This window comes from Palaemon carinicauda, chromosome 30 (genome assembly GCF_036898095.1).
Source record: "Palaemon carinicauda isolate YSFRI2023 chromosome 30, ASM3689809v2, whole genome shotgun sequence".
In the NCBI taxonomy this organism is placed as follows: domain Eukaryota; kingdom Metazoa; phylum Arthropoda; class Malacostraca; order Decapoda; family Palaemonidae; genus Palaemon; species Palaemon carinicauda.
In genome coordinates this window covers 18,170,946-18,195,553 of record NC_090754.1, presented here as the reverse complement: position 1 = coordinate 18,195,553, position 24,608 = coordinate 18,170,946, and the positions used below count along the sequence as shown (strand labels likewise).

The 24,608-nt window shown below is 46.0% G+C and overlaps 2 protein-coding genes across 11 annotated transcripts in view; one reads left to right on the top strand and one right to left on the bottom strand.

The window, feature by feature from the left end:
• The window catches only part of LOC137622910 (uncharacterized), a 133,069-nt gene extending 131,644 nt beyond the window's left edge, over positions 1-1,425 (bottom strand). For all 4 annotated transcript variants that reach the window (XM_068353462.1, XM_068353463.1, XM_068353464.1 and 1 more), the window contains exon 1: positions 1,312-1,425. The gene's annotated coding sequence lies outside the window, so the exon portion shown is untranslated. The remainder of the gene's footprint in view (positions 1-1,311) is intronic.
• Positions 1,426-1,627: 202 nt separating this feature from the next.
• The window catches only part of LOC137622911 (uncharacterized), a 66,068-nt gene continuing 43,087 nt past the window's right edge, over positions 1,628-24,608 (top strand). For 2 of the 7 annotated variants that reach the window (XM_068353473.1, XM_068353468.1), the window contains exons 1-2: positions 1,783-2,174; positions 2,262-2,376. The gene's annotated coding sequence lies outside the window, so the exon portion shown is untranslated. The other 5 variants (XM_068353470.1, XM_068353466.1, XM_068353471.1 and 2 more) reach the window with 3 other exon arrangements.

Here is a 24,608-nt window from a genome sequence, read left to right as displayed (position 1 = left end):
TATATATATATTGTAAATATATATATATATATATATATATCTATATATATATATATATATATATATATATATATATATTTGCATGCATATATTATACATAATAGACCTATGACATTTCTTTATCCTATCTGTTAGGGGAGTCAGTGGATGCAGGTACCCTGTTACAGCTAAGTGGCTTAGTGGTCAGCAGACCTTCCAGTCATCAACTAAATACCTGTACTGTTCCACTAAGCTATAATCCCAGTGGACAATTTACCTTCCATCGGTAATCATAAATCTTTACAGTAAAATAGACTAAATTAAAAGAATATTTTAATTTAGACCAACATCCAAAGCAAGTTATTTCAAATTAATCATAACTTGCAATGATTTGTTGGGAAAAGTGATGGCTTTCTTATTACTGTACTTGTCAAATCGGTTTTTTTCTTTTATGGGTTGTGTAGTACAACAAATGTACCCGTTTCTAGTTAACTATACGACAAATGACTCAGACATGTCATTCACGAATTATGGACTATATAAAACCTTTCTTGACAATAAAATAACCAAATTTCATATAAAATATTGTTATCCCAATCTATACTAAAGTCGTGTGATCCGATTTTTCCCGACATTAGCCAAATTATGCTTGTGACGAGCCCTTCATTAACTTGGAAATTAAATAACAAAAATAGCTCAATTCAAACCATCATCTTCTTACAGGTATTACTCATACGGTTGTAAAAGTTCGGGTAACTTGTTAATCCTGTAAAAAGATTGTTGGCAACCGGTTTCATCAGCTGTTATCAGCTGGTAAACGGGGCTGAGAACACTAATTGTGTCCTATTAGTGACAATCTACAGACCGTTTATTACTTGTACCACACTGGTAACTACGGATATATGTACTGATCATAATCGACCTCATTTCTTTCGAATATGACACATCTACAAGTTAATCGTAGTAAACTAATTGACAGAACTTCTGATTCAGCACAAATCTTGAGCGGCCATGTTTGTTTATAAGAAAGTAGGCAACCATGAGTGTTAATGACCAAAAACGTAACATGTAACATTAATGATGGCTTAATATGCCTCACGAGCGTCATTTCAACGTCAATGATTTCCCGTCACAGGGAGACGGCCACATGAGGAAAACACTCGTCATTTGGTAACTGAATCTAAACATTCAGTTGAACAACTTCAAAACAAATGGCGGATAGCAAATTTTCCGATACAAACATGCAGTACCAGAATAAATTTTTCCTTCACCATTAGTTTAAATACATGCTACGATACCTTATATGTTACTATATCTATAGAAATCACTTACCACTTTCCTATAAACAATTATCCAGAGAAAACATTTCGACAAATGTCATTCACACATTGCCCAGCTCACGAGGCAATAATAACATGGCGATTGACGCATGCGCGGTAACGTCTGAGGAAAACCGGTATATGCGCATCGGACGCTTGTTAACTAAATGTTAATTTTTATCCTTATATAAAAGGTTTTTTATATTTATGTTCACCGTATTTATTGTAAATAACAATCTGAATAAAACATCGTGTTTTTGTTAAGTATAAAATCCTGTACAAAGGCAGTATTTGATAAACTTGACAAGTGTTTCCGCAGCCAAGCGAAAAACGAAATTTCGCTCAGGGTGTCCAACGCTCCAGGTTTTCCTTCAATCTAAAAATGGCTGCTTAGTGGGTTTGTTCGTTCTCCGAAGTGACCAGCTATCCATTATTTGGTTATTATGTCATTATCAGGTCCTTTTCGCATTTTAACAAGTGAGTTTGTCATGTTATAAGATATGTGTTGTGTCCGCAAGCATCGTTGCTATACTAATTATCGATATCAAAGGCAAATGGTTGACCTTATCGGTGCCAGAAATGAAGGGAGGTCGAGATAGGTCCTCCAATTGCCATGTAAACAATGGCCATCCTGTGAAGTATGGCTTTTGACCTCGATAGTCGCTTAGTTTATCTACCTGAATATAGTTACAGCCCTCTCTCTACCACCAGTGATGTTACCGTACGCTAAATACAGGTGTCCGGAAATAAGTGTATGATAATAGGAAAATTTCGTCGAATCCTGCTGCCCAAAGTGTGATTACATCAATAGCGCTTAATATTTTATCAAGTAAATGTCACCAGTAGTCAGTTCTCATAGCATAGCATCGTTTCCTGGTAAGTTCGGCATTGTTAAAACTCTAAGTCAGGTTAAGATTGTTTATCATGAATTGTAGGAAACTATTTAATGTTTGTTTTCCTTAGCCTGTAGGGACAAGCCTAACCCCGTGACCGCATGGCTTTTGACCTGTCGTCACGTCATATGTTAGGTTGTGGACGTCCTCAATAGTCAGGACAGGAAGGATGAGTGAAGATTGAGGTAACCGTAACTTTCAACTCTTCCTATGTCTAATTTTGACTATTTATGCTAACTTTGAATTTCAGCTCTTCCTATGTCCAGTTTTGGCTAGTTAATATGACCATGACTTTCAACTATTCCTGTCTGATTTTAACTAGTTACGGTGCTGACTTTCAACTTTCTATGTATAATTTTGACTAGATAATGTAACTGACTTAACTCTCCTCATGTCTAATTTTAACTAACCTACCATAGGTAATAGTAGTTCCATATACCAGTTGATAGGGGTTATTTGGGTGTGAATGCTGATTGGCAGCTGTGGGACAATTACAGCGTAGATTTTTGGAATTTTAATCCTAATCACTGCTCTTACTTTCTTTTTGTGCCGCACATCTAATTCCATTTGCTTGAATTATACAAGGTCACATTGATATGAAACCTACAACGCCCCTAACTATGATGGCCGATGCAACTCATTTCTGGTGTTGCTAAGCCCACAGGCTACTACCCCCGCCTTAAGTAGGCTTGAAATAAAACTACCATGTCCTCTCTTTTAGAAGTTTGTGCAATTGCTTCTAGGATATCCAAATCTAAGGTTAACTCGTGTAACCTGACCTATGGTGCCATGTTCTTTTAAAGGGAGGGCTAAACCATCGCCCTCATACAACTCCTTCTTTAGCTAAAGCATAGTAATTAGTCAAAAAAAAAACAAAGCATAGTGAACTTATCTTCTTGAAGTGGAGCCATTGTTATATCAGCAGCTATTTCCTCCCGCTTGGATTAAGAATGGACATAAAATAACCTAAACTTTCCCCCTTACCTAACCTACAAGCCGTGTTCTTACCTACTTACCTAACGGGGGGCTAACGCATCCCTGCGACCTTCCTTACACTGTTGTAGTCTAAGTTGGCCATAATAATACATACAGGTGGCCGCCATGATGCATCTTATTATTATTATTATTGTTCAAGCTACAACCCTAGTTGGAAATGCAAAGTGCTATAAGCCCAAGGGCTCCAACAGGGAAAAATAGCCCTGTGAGGAAAGGAAATAGATAAATGAAGAGAATAAATTAACAATAAATCAATCGAAAAAAAAGTTACAACGTCAAAACAGATATGTCATATATAAACTATTAACAATGTCAAAAACAAATATATCATATATAAACTATATATACTCATGTCCGCCTGGTCACCAAAAAAGCATTTGCTCCAACTTTGAACTTTTGAAATTCTACTGATACAACTACTCGATTAGGAAGATCATTCCACAACTTGGTAACAGCTGAAATAAAACTTCTAGAGTACTGCGTAGTATTGAGCCTCATGATGGAGAAGGCCTGGCTATTAGAATTAACTGCCTGCCTAGTATTACGAACAGGATGGAATTGTCCAGGGAGATCTGAATGTAAAGGATGGTCAGAGTTATGAAAAATCTTATGCAACATGCATAATGAACTAATTGAACGACAGTGCCAGAGATTAATATCTAGATCAGGAATAAGAAATTGAATAGACCATAAGTTTCTGTCCAACAAATTAAGATGAGAATCAGCAGCTGAAGACCAGACAGGAGAACAATACTCAAAACAAGGTAGAATGAAAGAATTAAAACACTTCTTCAGAATAGATTGATCACCGAAAATCTTAAAAGACTTTCTCAATAAGCCAATTTTTTGTGCAATTGAAGAAGACACAGACCTTATATGTTTCTCAAAAGTAAATTTGCTGTCGAGAATCGCACCTAAAATTTTGAAAGAGTCATACAAATTTAAAGAAACATTATCAATACTGAGATCCGGATGTTGAGGAGCCATCGTCCTTGGCCTACTTACAATCATACTTTGAGTTTTGTTTGGATTCAACTTCATACCCCATAATTTGCACCATGCACTAATTTTAGCTAAATCTCTATTAAGGGATTCACCAACCCCAGATCTACATTCAGGGGATGGAATTGATGCAAAGAGAGTAGCATCAACTGCATATGCAACAAGCTTGTTTTCTAGGCCAAACCACATGTCATGTGTATATAGTATGAAAAGTAATGGGCCAAGAACACTACCCTGAGGAACAACGGATATCACATCCCTATACTCACTATGGTGCCCGTCAACAACAACTCTTTGAGATCTATTACTTAAAAAGTCAATAATAATGCTAAGAAACGACCCATCCACTCCCAACTGTTTCAGTTTGAAAACAAGGGCCTCATGATTAACACGGTCAAAGGTAGCACTAAAATCAAGGCCAATCATACGAACTTCCCGACCACGATCAAGGTATTTCTGTACAGCATTGGAGATTGTAAGAAGGGCGTCACATGCTCCAAGGCCTTTACGAAAACCAAATTGCAAACTAGGGAGTAGATGATTACCTTCAGCAAACCTATTAAGATGTTTTGTCAGAAGACGTTCAAAAACTTTAGATAATGTGGGAGTTATGGAAATTGGGCGGTAATCAGTGGGACTTGAGCTACCACAAACACATTTAGATAGAGGAGTAACATTACCAATTCTCCAACAAGTGCTGAAAGCTCCTCTTCTTGCTAACTTGCACAAAATAAGAGATAACTTTGGAGCTAAGAAATCTGCTGTTTTTATGAAAAACAAAGGAAAAACATACACCCTTTAAAGTTGCTGTTTTATGGTGCTAAGATTCATGGTTTCTTGATGTCACTATTGTGAATTGAGATTTCGCAACCTTGCTGTACAGGTCCTGTTAGTTCATTGTAAAATGGCTGCAGCGTAGGTATCAGTGTTCAGTGAGTTGTTTACAGTACATAAAATCATATGACACGGAAGAGAAGTCTGTATGACTTGAAAAGTTTACGTTCAGATGGAAAGTTGTCATAATTGAAGAGATAATATGATCAAAGGTTTAGAACACGGTAAGATTATACATACATACATACATATACCCAGGCACTTCCCCCAATTTTGGGGGGTAGCCGACACCAACAATGAAACAAAACAAAAAAGGGGACCTCTACTCTCTACGTTCCTTCAGCCTAACCAGGGACTCAACCGAGTTCAGCTGGTACTGCTAGGGTGCCACAGCCCAACCTCCCACATTTCCACCACAGAGGAAGCTTCATAATGCTGAATCCCCTACTGCTGCTACCTCCGCGGTCATCTAAGGCACCGGAGGAAGCAGCAGGGCCTACTGGAACTGCGTCACAATCGCTCTCCATTCATTCCTATTTCTAGCACGCTCTCTTGCCTCTCTCACATCTATCCTCCTATCACCCAGAGCTTTCTTCACACCATCCATCCACCCAAACCTTGGCCTTCCTCTTGTACTTCTCCCATCAACTCTTGCATTCATCACCTTCTTTAGCAGACAACCATTTTCCATTCTCTCAACATGGCCAAACCACCTCAACACATTCATATCCACTCTAGCCGCTAACTCATTTCTTACACCCGTTCTCTCCCTCACCACTTCGTTCCTAACCCTATCTACTCGAGATACACCAGCCATACTCCTTAGACACTTCATCTCAAACACATTCAATTTCTGTCTCTCCGTCACTTTCATTCCCCACAACTCCGATCCATACATCACAGTTGGTACAATCACTTTCTCATATAGAACTCTCTTTACATTCATGCCCAACCCTCTATTTTTTACTACTCCCTTAACTGCCCCCAACACTTTGCAGCCTTCATTCACTCTGACGTACATCTGACGTACATGTGGTTTGGCTTAGAAAACAAGCTTGTTGCATATGCAGATGATGCTACTCTCTTTGCATCAATTCCACCCCTTGAATGTAGAGCTGGGGTTGGTGAATCCCTTAATAGAGATTTAGCTAAAATTAGTGTATGGTGCAAATTATGGGGTATGAAGTTGAATCCTAACAAAACTCAAAGTAGGATTGTAAGTAGGTCAAGGATGGTGGCTCCTCAACATCCGGATCTCAGTATTGATAATGTTTCTTTATATTTGTATGACTTTTAAAATTTTTGGTGTGATTCTCGACAGCGAATTTACTTTTGAGAAACACATTAGGTCTGTGTCTTCTTCAGTTGCACAAACAATTGGCGTATTGAGAAAGTCTTTTAAGATTTTCGGTGATCAGAAGTGTTTTAGTTCTTTCATTCCACCTTGTTTTGAGTATTGTTCTCCTGTCTGGTATTCAGCTGCTGACTCTCATCTTAATTTGTTGGACAGAAACTTACGGTCTATTCAATTTCTTATTCCTGATCTAGATATTAATCTTTGGCACCGTCATTCAATTAGTTCATTATGCATATTGCATAAGAGTTTTCATAACTCTGACCATCCTTTACATTCAGATCTCCCTGAACAATTCTATCCTGTTCATAATACTAGGCAGGCAAGTAATTCTAATAGCCAGGCCTTCTCCATCATGAGGCTCAATACTACACAGTATTCTAGAAGTTTTATTCCAGCTGTTACCAAGTTGTGGAATGGTCTTCCTAATCGGGTAGTTGAATCAGTAGAACTTCAAAAGTTCAAAGTTGGAGCAAATGTTTTTATGTTGACCAGGCTGACATGAGTCTTTTTATAGTTTATATATGACATATCTGTTTTTGACATTGTTAATAGTTTATATAGAACATATCTGTTTTAATGTTGTTACTGTTTTTAGAATTGAGTTATAGTTAACTTGTTCTCATCATTTATTTATTTCCTTATTTCCTTTCCTCACTTTGCTATTTTTCTCTGTTGGAGCCCTTGGGCTTATAGCATCTTGCTTTTCCAACTGGGGTTGTAGCTTGGCTAGTAATAATAATAATAATGCCTCAAAGGTCCAATTCTTGACTTAATTTTTCAGGGATACCAGGACATTTCTACTGCAAAGCTTCTGTAGAGATTGTAAAGACAAAAATAAATTAAATGACTTTATTGCAATCATAAGGTAAAGAATTATTTGTGATATACTTTTTCATAACGTAAGGATTTATTTGTGATTTACTTTTAGTTTGTGATCTGGGAAGGAGGGGTCTGGCTTGCAGTTGTTACCTGGGAAGGGGGATCCAGGAGATCTGCCCTCCCCCTAGTGATTGTGCCGTGGGGGGGGGGTGTCTGGGCCCCCGTCTAGGGGTTGTGACCAGGGAACTACTAGGTTAGGTTAGGTGGGTTTGTTTGGTTCTGTACCTCTTTACAAATCTCATAAGTAATAAATAATCACGTTTTGTCCTGTTTTCAGCCACTTACATGAACCATATATTTTTCTAACTGGTTATCTTGCGCTTATTTTGCATTTCTGACCATTATTATTGCTGCAAATCACTCGTTTATGACATTTCCCTACCCCCAAAAAAAACAGTTTCCCACTGGAGTCCTCCATAATTGTCTTTATATAAGGGGGTCCAAAAACTCATGAACGGGTTGTTTGTCCCAATAATCATGGTCAGAAATGTATGAAACACAAGATAGTGAGTAAGAAAAAATATTTGGTTCATGTATTTGGCCAGAAATTAAAGTATCATATAGGCTATTTACCCAGTCATTGTAATAAATAAAAAGTTACCGTAATCAAACGCAGTAATACTAATGAATCTAAATGAAAGTACTGTACTATAGCTTTTATTTGCCAGACCTTCCAGGCTCATAGAAATCACATTTGTTCCAAAATGAGGTACTTACCTCGAACTACTTTCTTAGGAGTAGGCCTACCTGGGATCTCCTCCCATCCGACCAGGGTTTTGTGTAGTTTACCCTACTTCCGTTTTCTGTGAGGGCTAACCTCAGGCGGATAGATACGTGCCCTGAGGCTGAGCCCGGGTCAGGGAGCATGCTAACCTGGGTCTCGACCCTCAGTAAGTTCTCTGATCGCATCGCGATATCATCTCGACGCATTCCTTAATCTCAGTTCGACCCTTTGTGTCCCGCGTGGTCCCCACGCGGTATCTCTGTGCTTTCCCTTTGTGCCCCGCGGTCTCGCGTGTTAACCTTGTGCTTCCTTATCCTTTCTCGCTACGTTCCTTTGTCTTGCGGTGTATTGTTAGTGCGTGATGGAGCACCCCCGCCGTTGTTCTGGGCCTATGGCCAGGAAGTCGTGTGGTGTGTTCCTTTCCAAGCCGGAGGTTGACCCTCACTCCTTGTGCTCATCGTGCAGGGGCAGAGTGTGTTCCCCGTTGGACACGTGTCCAGAGTGCGAATCGTGAAATGAGGTGCAGTTGGTACAATTTGGTACTAAAAAGAAGAGGTCGCCCAAGAAAGCTAGCACCTCTTCTCCCTTGACATCACCAGGAGAGACTTCAGAAAGAGTTTCTCTATCACCTTCCCCTACCCAGAGTAGGGGACAAAGTAAGACCGTTGCGGGGAAGAAGCCAGTGGCTCTTCCCCAGGAGTTTGTTCTTCATGATAGTGGGGTAGCAGCTTCATTCCAGGCAAGTGGGGGCCTGAAGGTGAGTTTAGTGGTGGTCCTAGAGACGCTGCCTCAGTGCTCGCGGGTCACGTCTCTTCGGATGACCCCATGTGGAGTAAAAATGTCCCTGCCTCTTCGCCCGCATCATGGGCATGTTTTTCAGGTTCCTCCGCAGCTGAAGGCGACCCCAGGAAGGAAGATTCACCGACGTCAGACCCCCGCGAATTGATACCTCCGAGGACGCCCTACAGTTCTCCCTTGAGGTTGGAGGAAGGCCTTGGCACATGGTTCCCCAACGTAAAGCGGCCACGCTCTTTCCCAGCGCAGTCAGCTTCATAACCGGGCAAGTTTCTGCAGCCTACGCCCTCCGTGGTCCATCAAGTCGTTCAGTCACCGGCGCTCCACACCCCTGCCCCACGGACGGGTTACGCAGGGTCTTCGGATTCATCGGTAGCAGGGGCCTCAAATTCCCCGGAAGGTGAAGCCCGGAAGAAACACCGTCGTACGCGTGAGAGGTCTCAGAGAAGGCATTCCCGTTCTCGCTCACGTTCCAGCTCTCGCCACGTAAGAAGACGATCCAGGACCCCCAGGAGGAAATTTAGGAGGAGCCGATCTCCGGGTAAAGATTGGGTGGTCATTCCCCGCAGTAAGCTCTTGGACCTTACTTCGGTCCCGAGCACTTCGCGTTGGCGCCCTAGAGACAGGTCTCCTGGAAGGTTCACCTCCAGCCACAAGCTCGAACCACGGAAGGACTCTGCCTTGTGACCTCAGCGGACAGGAGTAAGACCGCGAAGGTCCCGACTCACTCCGCTCAGCGGAAGGAGTCGCCCCTTCGGTCGGGCAGCCTCGTCTCGCCCTCCAAAAGGAAAAGGAGAGACGGCTTCCTTCGTCGGGCAAGCCCACAGAAGCCTGGTCCTCCACAACAAAGGACAGACCTAGGACAGAGGCCCGCGCCGCCGCGGCAATGCCCGTCCTACGTCAGGAACCCTACACGGAGGCACCCGTTGGCGGAGCTCCGTCTAGAGAGACAGGCCGCCAGACGGAGGACGCGGACGACAACGGAGAGGGCGTAGCAGCGGAGAACTCGGCGTACAGGAGGGTGATAGGGCTCATCAGGAGACACTACAGAATAGAAGAGCCCGAACCCTCCGCCGAAGATGCCTGGCGCTCCAGCCTCAATAGGCTAATGGAGGCCTCGTCCAGCAGAGGCCTTCGTTGGCGCTTCCTGTAGCCAGAGACGTGAGGCTCGGTAGAGCTCACGTCAACAAGATCGTGGCGAATAATGCAGAGGTCCCTAAATCACAGAGTTCCTCAAAGTTGCTCCAGGGACTGAGGTCCCAGAGCAAGTTTTACCTCCCAGAGGGACAGCACCCTGGGGCCTGCAAGATGGAGCCTTCCCTCGAAGTATTAGGCCAAGGGGCCCCAGAAGACAAAGCCTCGTCAGCCCCAGTCTGCTTCTCTCAGTCGGAGGCGACGATGATGAAGGAGATGGCTAAGGACCTGGCTAACATCTCCTGGCTGGGCTGGTGGGCGTCCACCCTCGTAGGAATCCAGTCCTCCTACGAGCTCTCAGTCCCGGGGAATCAGGCTCTACTAAAGGAGTTAATTATCTCGGGAGGTAGAGCTCTGAAGTTCTTATCATACCAGTCCCTAGCCCTATCAGCCAACTGGGTTCTTAGAAGGCGGGACACTGTCCTGAATAAGCTGTCCAGGAAGATTCCGGACAGGGAAGCGAGGGCTTTGAGGAGCCTGCCTCAGTGGGACGACACTCTCTTCCCCCGGAAGGCAGCGGAAGAAATTATGGAGAAGGTCCAAAAGCGTAAAGACGTGGGTGAACCTAGATCCCAGTTACTATGAAGACCCACCTACAGAAGACCTCCATCTGATGTCCCTCCTCCTCGGGCCTCGCCTAGCCAGCCCCGGAGAGATGTCCCAGCAGCTCCTTGGGCGCAGTCTTCGCAGCCCTCCCGTAGGGGAGCAGCATCAGCCCCAGCCTCCTTCAGGACCTCCTACTCGGCCGCAAGGTGAGGACGTACAGGTCGATCCTCCAGGAGATAAGGGGAGAGGCCCCCTACTCATGCCCAAGCCTCAGGTGGGGGGATGCCTCAGACGTTTTTGGCAATCATGGAAGAACCACGGGGCAGACCCGTGGACAGTAACAGTGTTGAAGGAAGGGTACAGGTTACCATTCCTACCAGAACCCCCGCCTCTAATTCCAGACCTTCGGGCAGAGTGGTTAGCTCCCAAGGACCCCTTGAAGAAGACAGCCTTGCAAGAGGAAGTCTCAGCGAAGCTTGCGAAAGGAACAATGGAAACGGTTCAGGAACCAAGCCCGGGCTTCTACAGTCGGCTCTTCGTGGTGGAGAAGGCAACGGGAGGCTGGAGACCGGTTATAGATCTCTCAGCCCTCAACAAGTTTGTGTGCAAGACCGACTTCAAGATGGACACCTCGAAGTCGGTCCTGGAATCCTTGAGGGAAGGGGACTTCATGATGTCCATAGACCTCAAGGATGCATATTTCCAAATTCCAGTTCACCCCTCCACCAGGAAGTACCTTCGGGTGAAATGGGGTGCCCAGACATTGCAGTACAAGTCCCTCTGCTTCGGACTGTCCACAGCACCTCAGGTCTTCACGAGGGTCTTTGCAACAGTCTCAGTTTGGGCGCACGAACGGGGCATTCGCCTGATTCATTACCTGGACGACTGGTTGCTGCTTTCATCCTCAGAGGAAGCACTGAGGGAACAAGGCGGGGAACTACTGCAGTTCTGCAATGTCCTGGGCATCACCATCAACCTGGAGAAATCTCATCTGTCACCCTCTAGCAGGATGACCTACCTCGGGATGGTTCTATATTTCCGTTTGGTGAGAGCCTTTCCGTCGGTGGAGAGGCTGGACAACTTGGACCAGATCCTCCGCCCATTCATAGGGGACAGCCCAGGAGGATGAAAGACTGGCAGAGGTGAATAGGCCACCTCGTATCATTGGAGAAACTGGTTCCCCAATGGAGGCTCAAACTCAGAAATGTCCAATGGAATCTGAAGGGACTCTGGAACCAGAGAGAGTCCCCCCACAAGGTGGTTTCCGTTCTCCCGGAAACGAAGGAAGTCCTGGAATGGTGGCAAGACCGAAAGAACACCCTCAAGGGAATGCCCTTCGCCGCCGATCCCCCCGAGATGCTCCTGTTCACAGATGCGTCCAAGGAGGGGTTGGGTGCCCATCTCCTTGAAAAGTCAGCAAGAGGCAGTTGGACGGAGGCAGAAAAGGCCCAGCACATAAACGTCCTAGAGATGAGGTCAGTTCGAAGGGCGTGCCTGCAGTTCGTCAATATTCTCCGGGGAAACACTGTGGCACTGATGTGCGACAACGCCACGGTGGTGGCTTACATAAAGAAGGAGGGAGGACTGAAATCGAAGGAGTTGTGCAATCTCACGTTGGAACTTCTGGAGTGGGCCGAGTCAGAGCAGATCACCATCGCAGCAAGGTTCATTCCAGGAAAGAAGAATGTCCTGGCCGACGGCCTCAGCAGGATGGGACAAGTGGTAGGAACCGAGTGGTCCCTGCACCCAGAGGTAGCCAAGCTCATCATCCAGAAATGGGGCTTGCCAGTGATGGATCTCTTCGCAACAAGACTGATTGCACAACTCCCCGTATTCTGTTCTCCTGTCCCAGACCCAAAATCGGCGTTAGAGGATGCCTTCCAACATCCTTGGGACAACCTAGACGTATACGCCTTCCCCCCATTCGCGATGCTCAGACAAGTGCTCAACAGGGTAAGGAGGGCCCACAACCTAAGGATGTCTTTGGTAGCACCCTTGTGGCCGGGGAGAGAGTGGTTCGCGTACCTAAAAGAACTAGCGTGCCTTCCGCCGTGGTCACTCCCGGACAGACCGGACCTTCTCCGACAGCCCCGCTTCCATAAGTTCCTCGAGAACCCTCGGTCCCTCCACCTTCACGCATGGAGGTTATCGAGCGTCTCCTGAGGAAGGAGGGCTATTCAGCAGGAACGGCAGAAAGGATGTCTGGATATCTGAGGCGTTCATCGGCAGCGGTATACCAAGCCAAATGGGCCACTTTCATGAAGTGGTGCTCCTCCAGGAACATCAAGCCTCTGAGGGCCTCCATTCCTGATATTGCGGATTTCCTGGTACACCTCAGGGACGTAGTCAGTATGTCTATTCCAGCCATCAAGGGAGTCCGTGCGGCCTTTGGCCAGGTCTTCCTCCTGAAGGGCATCGACCTGGGTGCCTCAAGACATATCTCGATGCTCATCAAGAGCTTCGAGCAAGCATGCCCCCTCAAGCCGTCAGAATACTACAGTGGGATGTGGCAAGGGTCCTGAAGATGTTAAGTGAACCCCCGTTCGAACCCCTGAAAGACATTGTGGACAGGGATCTCACCCTCAAGACTGTTTTTCTGCTGGCTTTGGCCTCGGCAAAAAGGGTGGGCGAGATTCATGGACTGTCGAGGTCTCACACTCGAAGGGCTGGCGTGAAGTTTCCTTCAAGTTCCTCCCGGCTTTTGTGGCCAAGACCCAGAATCCAGCAGTTTGGGATCCCAGGTTTGAGGGCTTCTCAATACCAGCAATTCCTCGTTCGGACAACCTGAAGGACTTAAAGTTGTGTGCTGTCAGAGCTGTAAGGAAATACCTGGAGAGGACTGCTAGACTCCGCCCTGATATCAAGAGCCTTTTCGTCTCCACAGGTCCAGTGAAAAAGCCTGTCTCGAAGAACACTATCTCCTTCTGGCTGAGACAGGTAATTATCAGGGCCTATAGTAGTGCGGGCATTCCCCTGCCAGGTAAGCCCAAGCCCCACGACATTAGGGGTTTAAGTACCTCCTTAGCTTTCGAGAAGAACATGGCAGTGGGCCAGATCCTAAATGCAGGCACCTGGGTTAACCAGTCTACCTTCATGGCTCACTATCTGAAGGAAGGCTCGAGGAAGTCCCTAGACGGGTTCTCAATAGGAACAGTCATCTCTGCGTTCCAAGCGATTTAACGACATAGCCCCAGGTACAATCGTGGGTAGTAAGACCAAGAGACACAGGTTCGTTTCCCTAAACCCCTTTGCTCTTCCTCCCCCCTTCCCTATTCCGCTCTAGGATAGACTCGGGTAGACCCTGAGCCAGCTCTCAAGACACGTAATCATTGGGAGGACATGTATCCGAAGAATTCTTGCACAGGTGAGTTACTTAGACACTAACATAAGTTCTTTGTGTAGTTTCTCCTATGTTTCGTTTCCTGGTCAGCTCTGAACCTAGTCCCCTATCTAGGTTCCATTCATCCTGCTTAGCTAGGCCTATGGGTCGAGAAGGACACTCCCACCTCCGAAGATAGTAGTTCGAGGTAAGTACCTCGTTTTTGGAACAAATCACAAATTTTAAGTAATTTGTATTTTTCCTAACATACTTACCTCGAACTACTTTCGGGTAATGGCCCGCCCTTCCTTCCCCGAGTGCCTCACTGACCCTTTAGGTAGCTAAACTACCAAGAACTTACTGGAGGTCGAGACCCAAGCTAGCACGCTCCCTGACCCGGGCTTAGCCTCAGGGCACGTATCTATCTGCCTGAGGTTAGCCCTCACAGAAAACGGAAGTGGGGTAAACTACACAAAACTCTGGTCGGATGGGAGGAGATCCCAGGCACTCCTAGGAAAGTAGTTCGAGGTACTGTATGTATGTTAGGAAAAATACAAATTACTTAAAATTTGTGATTTTCTATGGATTCATTTGTAGCTATGTACATCGTACTACAAAAACCTTACTTAATTGAGTACAGTGGTACCTCTACATACGAATTTAATTCGTTCCACAACCAACTTCGGATGTAGAAACGAATTTTCCCATAAGAATACATGGTAATTCATTTAATTCGTTCCTCAGCCTAAAAACCCATAATAAATCCATAATAAATGGCTACACATGATTACACATAACAATAACATAACTGCATAATATGAAAGAAGCATGTAAAAAAGATAACTATAAAGAAATAATAAATAAAAAATGTGTTTTATTGCCACTTTACCTTAGAGACAGGCCAACGCAGGTGTAGGATTTGCTACGCCAGGAGGAGACGGACGATCGGCGAGAAGGTAGACATGGTGTTAACATGTTCTTTAAATAAATACTCTCTCTCTCTCTCTCTCTCTCTCTCTCTCTCTCTCTCTCTCTCTCTCTCTCTCTCTCTCTCTCTCCTCTCTCTCTCTCTCTCTCTCTCTCTCTCTCTTGTTCTTCTTCACTGTTAGTATTAGAGAGACGTCTATTAATTTTTTCTGAGAGAGAGAGAGATATTAAACAAAAATGTGTTGTGTTCATATGATTTTTAACAGCATTAACGAGTTGAAAGACAGTTAAATGTAACTAAAAAAACAAAATCAGCGAATCTGAATTCCTTTATTAACTAAAACAAATATTGATACAAACACACTCGAGGAGACACGATCGGCGAGGAGGTAGAGATGGTGACTGCGATAACATACCGTAACTTACACTATGGAAATTTTAATCTAACTTAGCTTATTTATTTTTTTTTTCTATATTTCATATTTTTTACATTTTTTTTCTTTTGATTTTTTATTTTCATCACTTTCAGTGAGGAGTTACGGTATGTTATCGCAGTCACCATCTCTACCTCCTCCCCGACCGTCTCTCTTACTGCGTAGCAATTTTTGCACCTGTGTGTGTGTGTTTGTGCATACACACACGAGTGTGTTTGTATCAGTATTTGTTTTAGTTAATAAAGGAATTCAGATTAGCTGTTATTACTTTCTTAGTTACATTTAACTGTTTTTCAACTAGTTGACGCTGTTAAAAATCATATGTACTCTGAACACATTTTTGTTTAATCTCTCGAAAAAAGAAAAAAAATAATAGACGTATCTAACACCATAACAGCGAAGAAGAACGAGAGAGAGAGAGATATTTTATTTAAAGAACATGTTAATGCTATGTTTCGAGAGAAACAGAAAAAGAGATAAGTCTTATTTAAAAGAGCTTGTTAATACTATCATGGTTTTCTTTGCTTCACTTTTTTCTTTCTTTCTGTTCATCACGCTGGCCCTTCTCACAAATGATCGTTGCCAACAATCTCTTTGTCCTTTATCCCTATCAACAAAAGGCGTTCTATCTCTTCCAGGGTATTGCTACGATGTCTTGTAATAATGGTGATCCCCTTCGATGGTTAATTGCTTTAATGGCTGCCTTCTGTTTGATGATCCTTGAGATCATAGGCCTATTCTGGCCATATTGTTTAGCCATACAATATCCCTCACATGCATACTGCTCTCATGTTTTTCTATAATTTCTTGCTTCAATTCTAATCAAAGAATTGCCTTCTTCCTGTAATGAAACTTAGCTTCTTAGGCACCATGATTATAGGTAAAATCAAAAAGGAAATGTGAGCAAAGGAAGAAAATAAGCACTGTTAATAACAGACCAAACAAGAGGACAACCACACGATACACATAAAAATAGAGAACTGAGCAGTCGACTCTCAATGGCGTAATATTTACTTCGTGTGTCAAAATAGAATTTGGGTGGAGTCAAAAATTTGCTCGAATTTTACTTCGGATGTAGAGGTTCCACTGTATTTTTATCTATACAGAATATTGGTGTGCCAAATTAACCTTCAATTATTTATTGGTCTCTGCTCTGACATAGCTTGCTGTGCTTTCAATTTTACGTATCTCCTTGTTCGTATTCTGGCAAGCTGAACATATTTTGCCACGCATTAGTTTCATTTGCTTTTTCCATCCGCCTGGTAAGCCTGGGACTTCAGCTCCCAGTAAGTGTGACTTCCCTCCCCGTAACAGTTCCCCCATGTTGTTGTTCCTGTTGGAGCAACACGCCTGTGGTTCTTACCTTTGGGAAGTGTCTGGGTTTCTCAGACTTTGACTCCACTACATCCAGAGTATGAAAGAGGAAGAAACTTGCACGTTCTTCCTCCTCATTGTCCTCTTTTGTTTTCAACTGTCACTTTTTTCCAAGATTAAGAAGTCAACTAGGGGTTATCAGCCAGTGTTGTAGGAAAAGGCTCCTTTTGACACCACCTCTCTTAGTAGGGTGGATGGCTCCTAACCCCATGGGGAGGGAGTCATGGTCCTGTTTTCGTTCCCATGGAGCCAGACCCATGACCCTCTGTCACTGCCTTGAGCGTGTTCTCTTCGGCTTCCAACTCGTTTCTTTTCAAATGAATTACTGTAGTATTGTAGAAGTCAAGGAGAGCTTGTCAGCCATAGTCATAGGAAAGGGCTCCTTCAACACTGCATCGCTTATGAGGGGCTGGAGCCGTGACACTGTGTTGTGCCCTTTAACCATGTGGGTTCATGTCCCCCGACAACTCCAATAGCTAAATGGAACTGTTTACGTCTTTATGTTTAGGTGCAGGGGCTTAGGCCATGACCCTGTGTCATGTCATCCAGCATCTGTTCTACTGGGGCTGGGTTCAGATTCCCTGGCTACTTTGATAACCAAGTGGAAGGAGCGTTACGGCCTTGTATTCCCATCCCCCTCCCAGGATCATTTCACAGAGCCAGGCTCGCTTCCAGGGCTACTTCGGTAGCCAAGTGGAACAGGAGTTGTGGCCGAGGTATGGGGCCATTGGCCATGGCCCAATATCACAGCCTCAATTGTCAGTCCTCCTTGGCAGGAACTAGGATTTCCTGCTTTGTCTTGCATTGTTCAGTGTTTAGGGCTGGTCTTCGGTTACCTCTGTAGCCAAGTGGGATACATAGTCATTGCACAGAGATTAGCCGTGACCCCAGGCCTCGGTCTGGGAACCACTACTTGGATCCCCAGCCACAAGTTTAAGTCTTGTGTTTTAAGGAGGGCCGATACACCAGGCAATGGTTCCACACCTCGCCCCCCTTGGGCTGGCCGTTGCCCCCACCCTCCCCCCCCCCACCATTATCTTGTTACCCAGGTGGAACAGGTTTTTTGGTCTCTCTGTACCAGTAGAACGACCTCGGTGGCCCTACCATCTCTGTAAGCCATATCTGGAGAGATTCCACTACTCATTGACCTCCGTGTCATGGTGGAGGCTCTCCAGCATCTCCTCCAAATGCAAGGTTTTACATAAGGCACTGCACAGGTGATATCACGATATCTAAACAAATTTTCTGCAGCTCTACCTGGGAAAGTGTTTGGTCTTGTAAATGGGTTACTTTATGCAACTAATCGACAATTTGCGCATTCACCTTCACTGAGAGAGGCTCTTCTTAGTCTCCGGGGTAAAAGGCTGTCACTCAACCTTGTGCCAAGTCTTCAAACTGAAAGGCCTGGACCTCTCCTCATCATGGGAAGTATCCTTTGGGATGAGAAACTTTGAACATTCCTGTGTTCACAGAACACTCAGATCCCCAACTTAGGACATTGCTAGAGTTTTGATTTCTCTTAAACACATTCCATACTAGCCCTTAAGAAGAGCATCAGGTGTCTTGACATTTTCATGTTCTTAGTTTTGCTCTAGCCTCGGCAAAAAGAGTGGGCAGGTTATATGGCATCTCTTATGCCATTAGCCATTCCAAGGGATGGAAGAAGTTGTTGGTGACCTTCACTCATGAGTTTGTGGCTAAGATACAAAGTTCAGCAGCCCATGGCCCAATGTTCAAGCCCTTCATCTTTATTATAGGTAGTAGGTTGACCAGGGCACTAGCCACCCATTGAGATACTACCACTACAGAGTTATGGGTTCCTTTGACTGGCCAGATAGTACTACATTGGATCCTTCTCTCTTGTTACAATGCACTTTCCCTTTGCCTAGACATGCACCGAATAGTCTAGCTTATTCTGTCCTCACACCTGATAACACTGAGATTACCAAATAATTCTTCTTCACCCTAGGGGTTAACTACTGCACTGTAATTGTTCAGTATCTACTTTCATCTTTATGAGGGTAGAAGAGACTCTAGCTATGGTAAGCAGCTCTTGTAGGAAAAGGACACTCCAAAATCAAACCATTGTTCTCTAGTCTTTGGTTGTGCCTCAGCCTCTGTACCATGGTCTTCCACCGTCCTTTGGTACAGTTCTCATGTTTGAGGGTACACTCAGGCACCCTTTTCTGTTTAATTTTTCTTTCTCTTGTTTTTTAAAGTTTTTATAGTTAATAAATTAAATGTCTATTTTAATATTACTTTGTTCCGTAACTGAAATACAAACCATGCTATTCAGTAGGGGTATTACTTTCAGAGTAGCTTAAGTGACGAGCTATTAAAATTTAGCTAGGGTTAACTACCCATACTGCTAGTTAGCGGGGATAGGGGAAGATAGCTTGCTACCGCCACACCTTGCACACCTGTGATTGAGCTCTCTTTGCTTTCGGCTCGGATGGTAAATGGACGTTGCTGCTCTTTATCCTCGCCTTATTTGGCAGCCATTAATTTTTTTTTTTTTCTAGAGTGTGTTTGGGAAGTTGACTTCTGCTACCATGCCCACCAGCCCTGGACTCTCCGGCTGCCCTTGTGGAACATTTATGTCGGCGGTGGAGACAGATCCTAACACACTTTGTCCTTTATGCAGAGGTCAACGGTGTGATAGTGTAAATAAGTGTAATGAGTGTAGGGAGTGGTCTTCCTCCCAGTGAAAGAGGTTTGGGTGACGGCGGAAGAAGTCTAAGCGGGATATTTCTCCTTCGAAGGGTGGAAAACCCAAGGCCTCTTCTTCCGTCTCCCGATCCTCCTCCGAAGTTCCTACTCGTTCGGCCTCCTACAAGAGACTGTCGAGTAGTAGCGTAGACCAAGTTAATGTCAGCTAACCCCGGTCCTAGAGAGATGGTGTTGCTTCCCCTAGCGAAGCGGCCCCACCTCTCCCCCCCTGGTGAGGGCTTGTCACTAACCCCTTTATTGCATGTTTGGTCGTCCTTCGGGCTCTCGGGTCTCCCCTCCAAGGAAGCTTTGCTGCAGTTCATCCATAAGGGTGCTTCTGTTCAGCAGTCATCGTCGCCATCAGAGGTAGATCCTCTGGCCCTCGTCGACGTTGTAGTGTCAAAGGTGTCACCTTTGATATCATCCGACTCTTCTGGCCCTCCATACTCTCCAGCGGTTGCTGCCGACTTAGTCCAACGTCTGTCTCTCATAGAGACTCTTCTTCGGAGGACTGCTGCGGCGTACGGTCAGTTTGCTGATCCAACAATCCCTAGAGGGCACCTTTGTCAGAAAGCTCGCCCTCCACTTCGCCTTGAAAGTCTCCCTTCATCACCGATCCTCTTTGGTTCGTCTGCTTCGTCGTTGCAGCCGTCACATACAGAGGAGCCTCCGCTGCAGTCATCTGACCTTCGACTGTCACTGCACCTGCTACTAGTCCTGTGACTTTGGTCCTGGACCTTTCTGCTGATCGTTTGCGATCCCCATCGGTGGATGCTCGCCCTTACAAAGTGCACTTCCCAGTTCCTGACCATCCACCCTTCAGACCTGCCTACTTTCCATCACCGTTCCTGTTCCCGGTAAAGCCTCTTAAGGCTCTATCTAAGTCTGCAGCTGCGCCTCATCGCCAACCTACAGGACATCAGCGCTCACCAGCAGCTCGTCATCACCAAACTAAGCGTCAGCGCTTCGGCGCTCCCCTTCACCTGGTCACCTACGCACCAACACTCTCCTGCGCGCCTTGCGCTCTCATGCCCAGGGTTGCTCACGCGCCAGTCCCCTCCTGCGTGTCAACAATCTCCCGCACGCCAACACTCTCCTGTGCACCAGTGCGCTCCAGCACTCGCCTGCACGTCAACGAGCTCCTGCGTGCCAGCACTCACCGACTCGCCATCACTCTCCAGTGCGCTCGCTCCATCACACGCCTATGCGCGTCAATCCAGCGCTCACCTGTGCGCCCGGCCATCGCCCGCACGGGCGCAGGATCTACACGCGGCCAGGTCACCGTCGCCTTATTGCCCTCCCCACAAACGCATTTCAGCGCGCCCTTCGGGAGAAGGGAGACAGGCATTAGCAGAGGGGTTCAGGATCCCGTAACTGCCTTCTTCTAAGGCGGACCCCTCATAGGGAACCTTCGGTCCCTTTTTATTCCGGGTATCTGTCTGACAGTGCTTCAGTCAGTCAGCAGCCTTGGTTCAGTGCCCTAGTCAGAGCCGTAACACAGGCATTCAATCCTGCCCTGTCTGGCCGCTCGTCAGAGCAGCCTCTAGCTCTGGACTCTCGACACAGAACCATGGCTTCCTCTACCCCATTGAAGAGGAAAAGAGGAGTTTCCGACGCTGTCACTTCCTCGAGGGTGAAACTGACTCCGAGTAGACCATCCAGGCTAATCCCTCCATTATATCCCCAGGGATACTCTACCATTCTGTCTGATAAGGAGGGTACTCAACCCCCTCCTTCACCAAAGGAGTTGCGTGAGGAGAGGCCCTCCGCTATTTGCTCACGCAGAATGGTTTCCGGACCTTCTGCAACTCCTAACGGACCCCCCAAGAGAACTCCCTCCACGACACAATCTACTCAAACAACTACATGCCAACATATTCCACAAAGCCGTAGCTTCGCTATGATTTCACGCCTGGAGACTATCCAGCATCTCCTCTCTCAAAGAGGATTTTCGCAACAAGTTCCGACTAGGATGTCGGGATACTTGCGAAAGTCATCAGCAGTAGTCTACCAGGCAAAGTGGAAAATCTTATGTGGTTGGTGTCGTGGAAGGGGTATCTCTCCTCTCGATACTTTGTATTGTTATTTAATATTTCGATTTTGAGAATACTAATATTAATCATATAACCTATTGTATTTTCATTCTAGCCCTTGGCGAAAGAGTATAATCTCTCGCAACGGGCAGGTCTATTATGATCTAATGTGAATTAGTTAAAGTGCTAGTGTTCAGTGGCACGTAAAATGACGCAGTGCAGTGGAGGGTGTGTTCGTTCGTGTCCGTCGTACTCCTAGCCCAGGACCTCTTCCATGCTCCCCAACCCCAGGGAGAAGGAAAGTCGAAAGGCGAAGGGAGATGTTAGACCTTGATCAGCGAACGAACATCCCCTCGAGCGATCCTGTTGATGTATCCCAGTACGCTCACCCTCGCCATTGGAAAGGCGAGATAAAAGTGTTAGCCTCGCCGTCGGTTGACGCAAGGCTGGCGTTTTACGTTTTCCCTTCCTGCTAGACAAGAGAGTTGCTCGTCATGGAACCGAGTGTCGAGATCACTCCCTCACAGCGATCTGGACACGGTTCAGGAGGCGGTATAGATCTTGACGATCCCTCACAGCATGCGGGACTCACGCGAACAGTATGCTTCCTTGCAGCATTCTAGACGCATGCGAGCGGGCCGCTTCCCCGCGTCAGGATCGTGAACATCATAGTTCCAAACGCACACGAGCTACAGCGCTCTGGACGCGTTACGGGAGCGGCAAGGATTTTGACGCTCCCTCACGGCATTCTTAATGCATGCTGGATGCATACGCGTCAGGATCGCGTACGTCATAGTTCCAAGTGCGCTCTCGCGGCAAGAACGCACGCAAGCTGCAGCGCTCATGGACGCTCCCTCGCCACGATCTGGACGCGTTACGGGAGGCGGCAAGGTTCTCCTTCACGGCATGCTGGAAGCTTACAGCAACCTGGACGCATGCAGTCAGGACTTGTCCCCGTAGCATGATAGTCAAGCAGTTGTCTCACCTTCGCGACATGCTGGACGCGCAGCTAAGGCTTCCTCGCGTCACGCTGTAAACATACAGCATGCGGGACACGCTGGACGTACGCGTGCAGGACTTACCCTCCCAGCATGCGGGTCGCTTTGTTGACACTACCTTGCAGCATGATGGACTTATGCTGGAAGCACTTGAACATGACTCTCCCTTGAGACATGCTGGACGCAGTATGACTCTTCTTCGGAGCATGCGGGACGCAAGCATGCAAGGCGAGGCATGTGTTTTCTCCCACTCGTTCTCCTTCGTAGATCGCTAACCCTTTAGAGGATGTGGCTGCCCCACAGAGACTTTTACAGCCCCCTGGGTGGATTGCTGAGTCTCTCAAGGAGTGCTAGCAAATGAGGCATTAAAAACTATGAAGCCAGCTTCCTTATCAGGTATGCCAAGATAGATCTCAAGAGGAAGAAACGCAGAAAACTCTTCATGCAGCAGATCTTAAAGATTACTTGCAGTTCTGGCGGACTTATATCCAGAGGACTTTTCAGCAGGCTGTACCTTGGAGCCCGCCCTCGCAGTTTTTGAAGGGTGGACCCCAGGAATCTTCCTCTTTCAAGGAAACAGTATTAGCCAGATCGGTCCAGAGGTCTTTTTTGACTCTGAACAATTGGATTCTCAAGAGAAGGAACAAGGAAGGACAACCTTTTCCTTCCCCCCTACGAAATTGGCTTCTAGATCCTGTGTGTGGTACAAGCCTGGGGAGGTTCTCGGTTTGGATGTTCCTACCTTCTCCCAAGGAGACTACTCCTTTTTGTTGATGCCTCATGTAGTTCAGCCATGACTAAGGCTAAGGTGATGTGGTCCACGGCGGAGATGGATCACTTGCTGAAGGGCATATTCAGACACCTTGAGGGACGGGTCGGTCGAACTCGTAACCCTTTTTCATAGTAAAGTTCCTCTTCCCTTCAGAGCTAGTGAAGGACTTATAGACAGCTATTACGCACAAGCAATGCTATATCTGATTGCGAAGAAGTGCTTCCGACTAACCTTGTAGCCAGAAAGGAGAAGGAAACTCCTCCCACGCGTCAGCCCTTTTGTGGGAGAGCTTGTCTAGAAGAGGCCAGAGAATGGCTGCTGGAGGTCAACCTCTTAACCCCAAACAGCAACCAAAACCAAAAAGTGATCTCAATCTCCAGACAGAAGTATTCCACTACTGGCAACAGCTCTTGCAAGAGCAGGTTAACCAGATGCTGTCAAAAGCAGCAATAGAACTGGTAGAAGTCCTCTCGTCAGAGGGATTTTACAACATACTATTCCTAGTTCCGTAGAACTCGGGGGGTTGGAGACCTGTTCTGGACGTAAGTCCTCTGAACAAGTTTATAAGCAAGTCTAGTTTTACTTGAAGTCCTCTGCGTCAGTCCTAGCAGGCACCAGACAGGGAGACTGGATGGTGTCATTAGATCTGCAGGACGTGTATTTCCACATTCCGATACACCTGTATTACAGAAATATTCTGAGATTCGTGTTCCAAGAAACTACTTATCAGTTCAAAGCACTGTATTGGACTGAGCACGGCTCCCTACGTTTTCACCCGAGTGGTTGTCGACGTGGCTCGCTGGCTACATTTGAAGGGAGTACGGATATCAATGTACCTGGACGATTGGCTACTCAGAGCCAGGTCGCAAGAAAGTGTCTGGAGGGTCTTCAATTACAATGTCCTTGATGCTATAAATGGCTAGGTCTAGTGGTGAACCTAGCAAAATCTCAACTGACTCCCTCACAAACATCATCTACGTGGGGATGAGGATTCAGTTATGGTTTCTCGGGCTTTTCCAGCCCCGAAATGCATTCTAGATTGAATAGAAAAGGTGCGACACTTCCTGACATGCGGTCCTGCTTGGTAGGAGAATGGATTAGTCCACGGGGTACCCTCTCATCGATCGAGCAGTTCGTATCCCTGGGGAGACTTCATTTACGGCCTCTTCAATTCCATGTTGCAAAATTTGGACGAGAGGTCAAGGTCTAGAAAAGTGGTTGCCTAATCCTCTGGGGATCAGGAATCACTTGAGTTGGTGGCACGATGCCAACAAACTTCTGGACCTGGAACTTGATCATAGGAACCCCAACCTAGTGTTGTATTCCGACGCCTCAGACATGGGGTGGGGTGCAACACTGGGGAAGGCCGAGATATCGAGTCTGTGGGAAGAGTCTCAGAGGGAAGGGCACATAAACATCAAGGAGCTAGTGGCCATTCACTTAGCACTAATACACTTTGAGGAGGAAGTCCAAGGAAACTTAGTTCAGGTCAACGCAGACAACACCACAGTGTTGGCCTACATC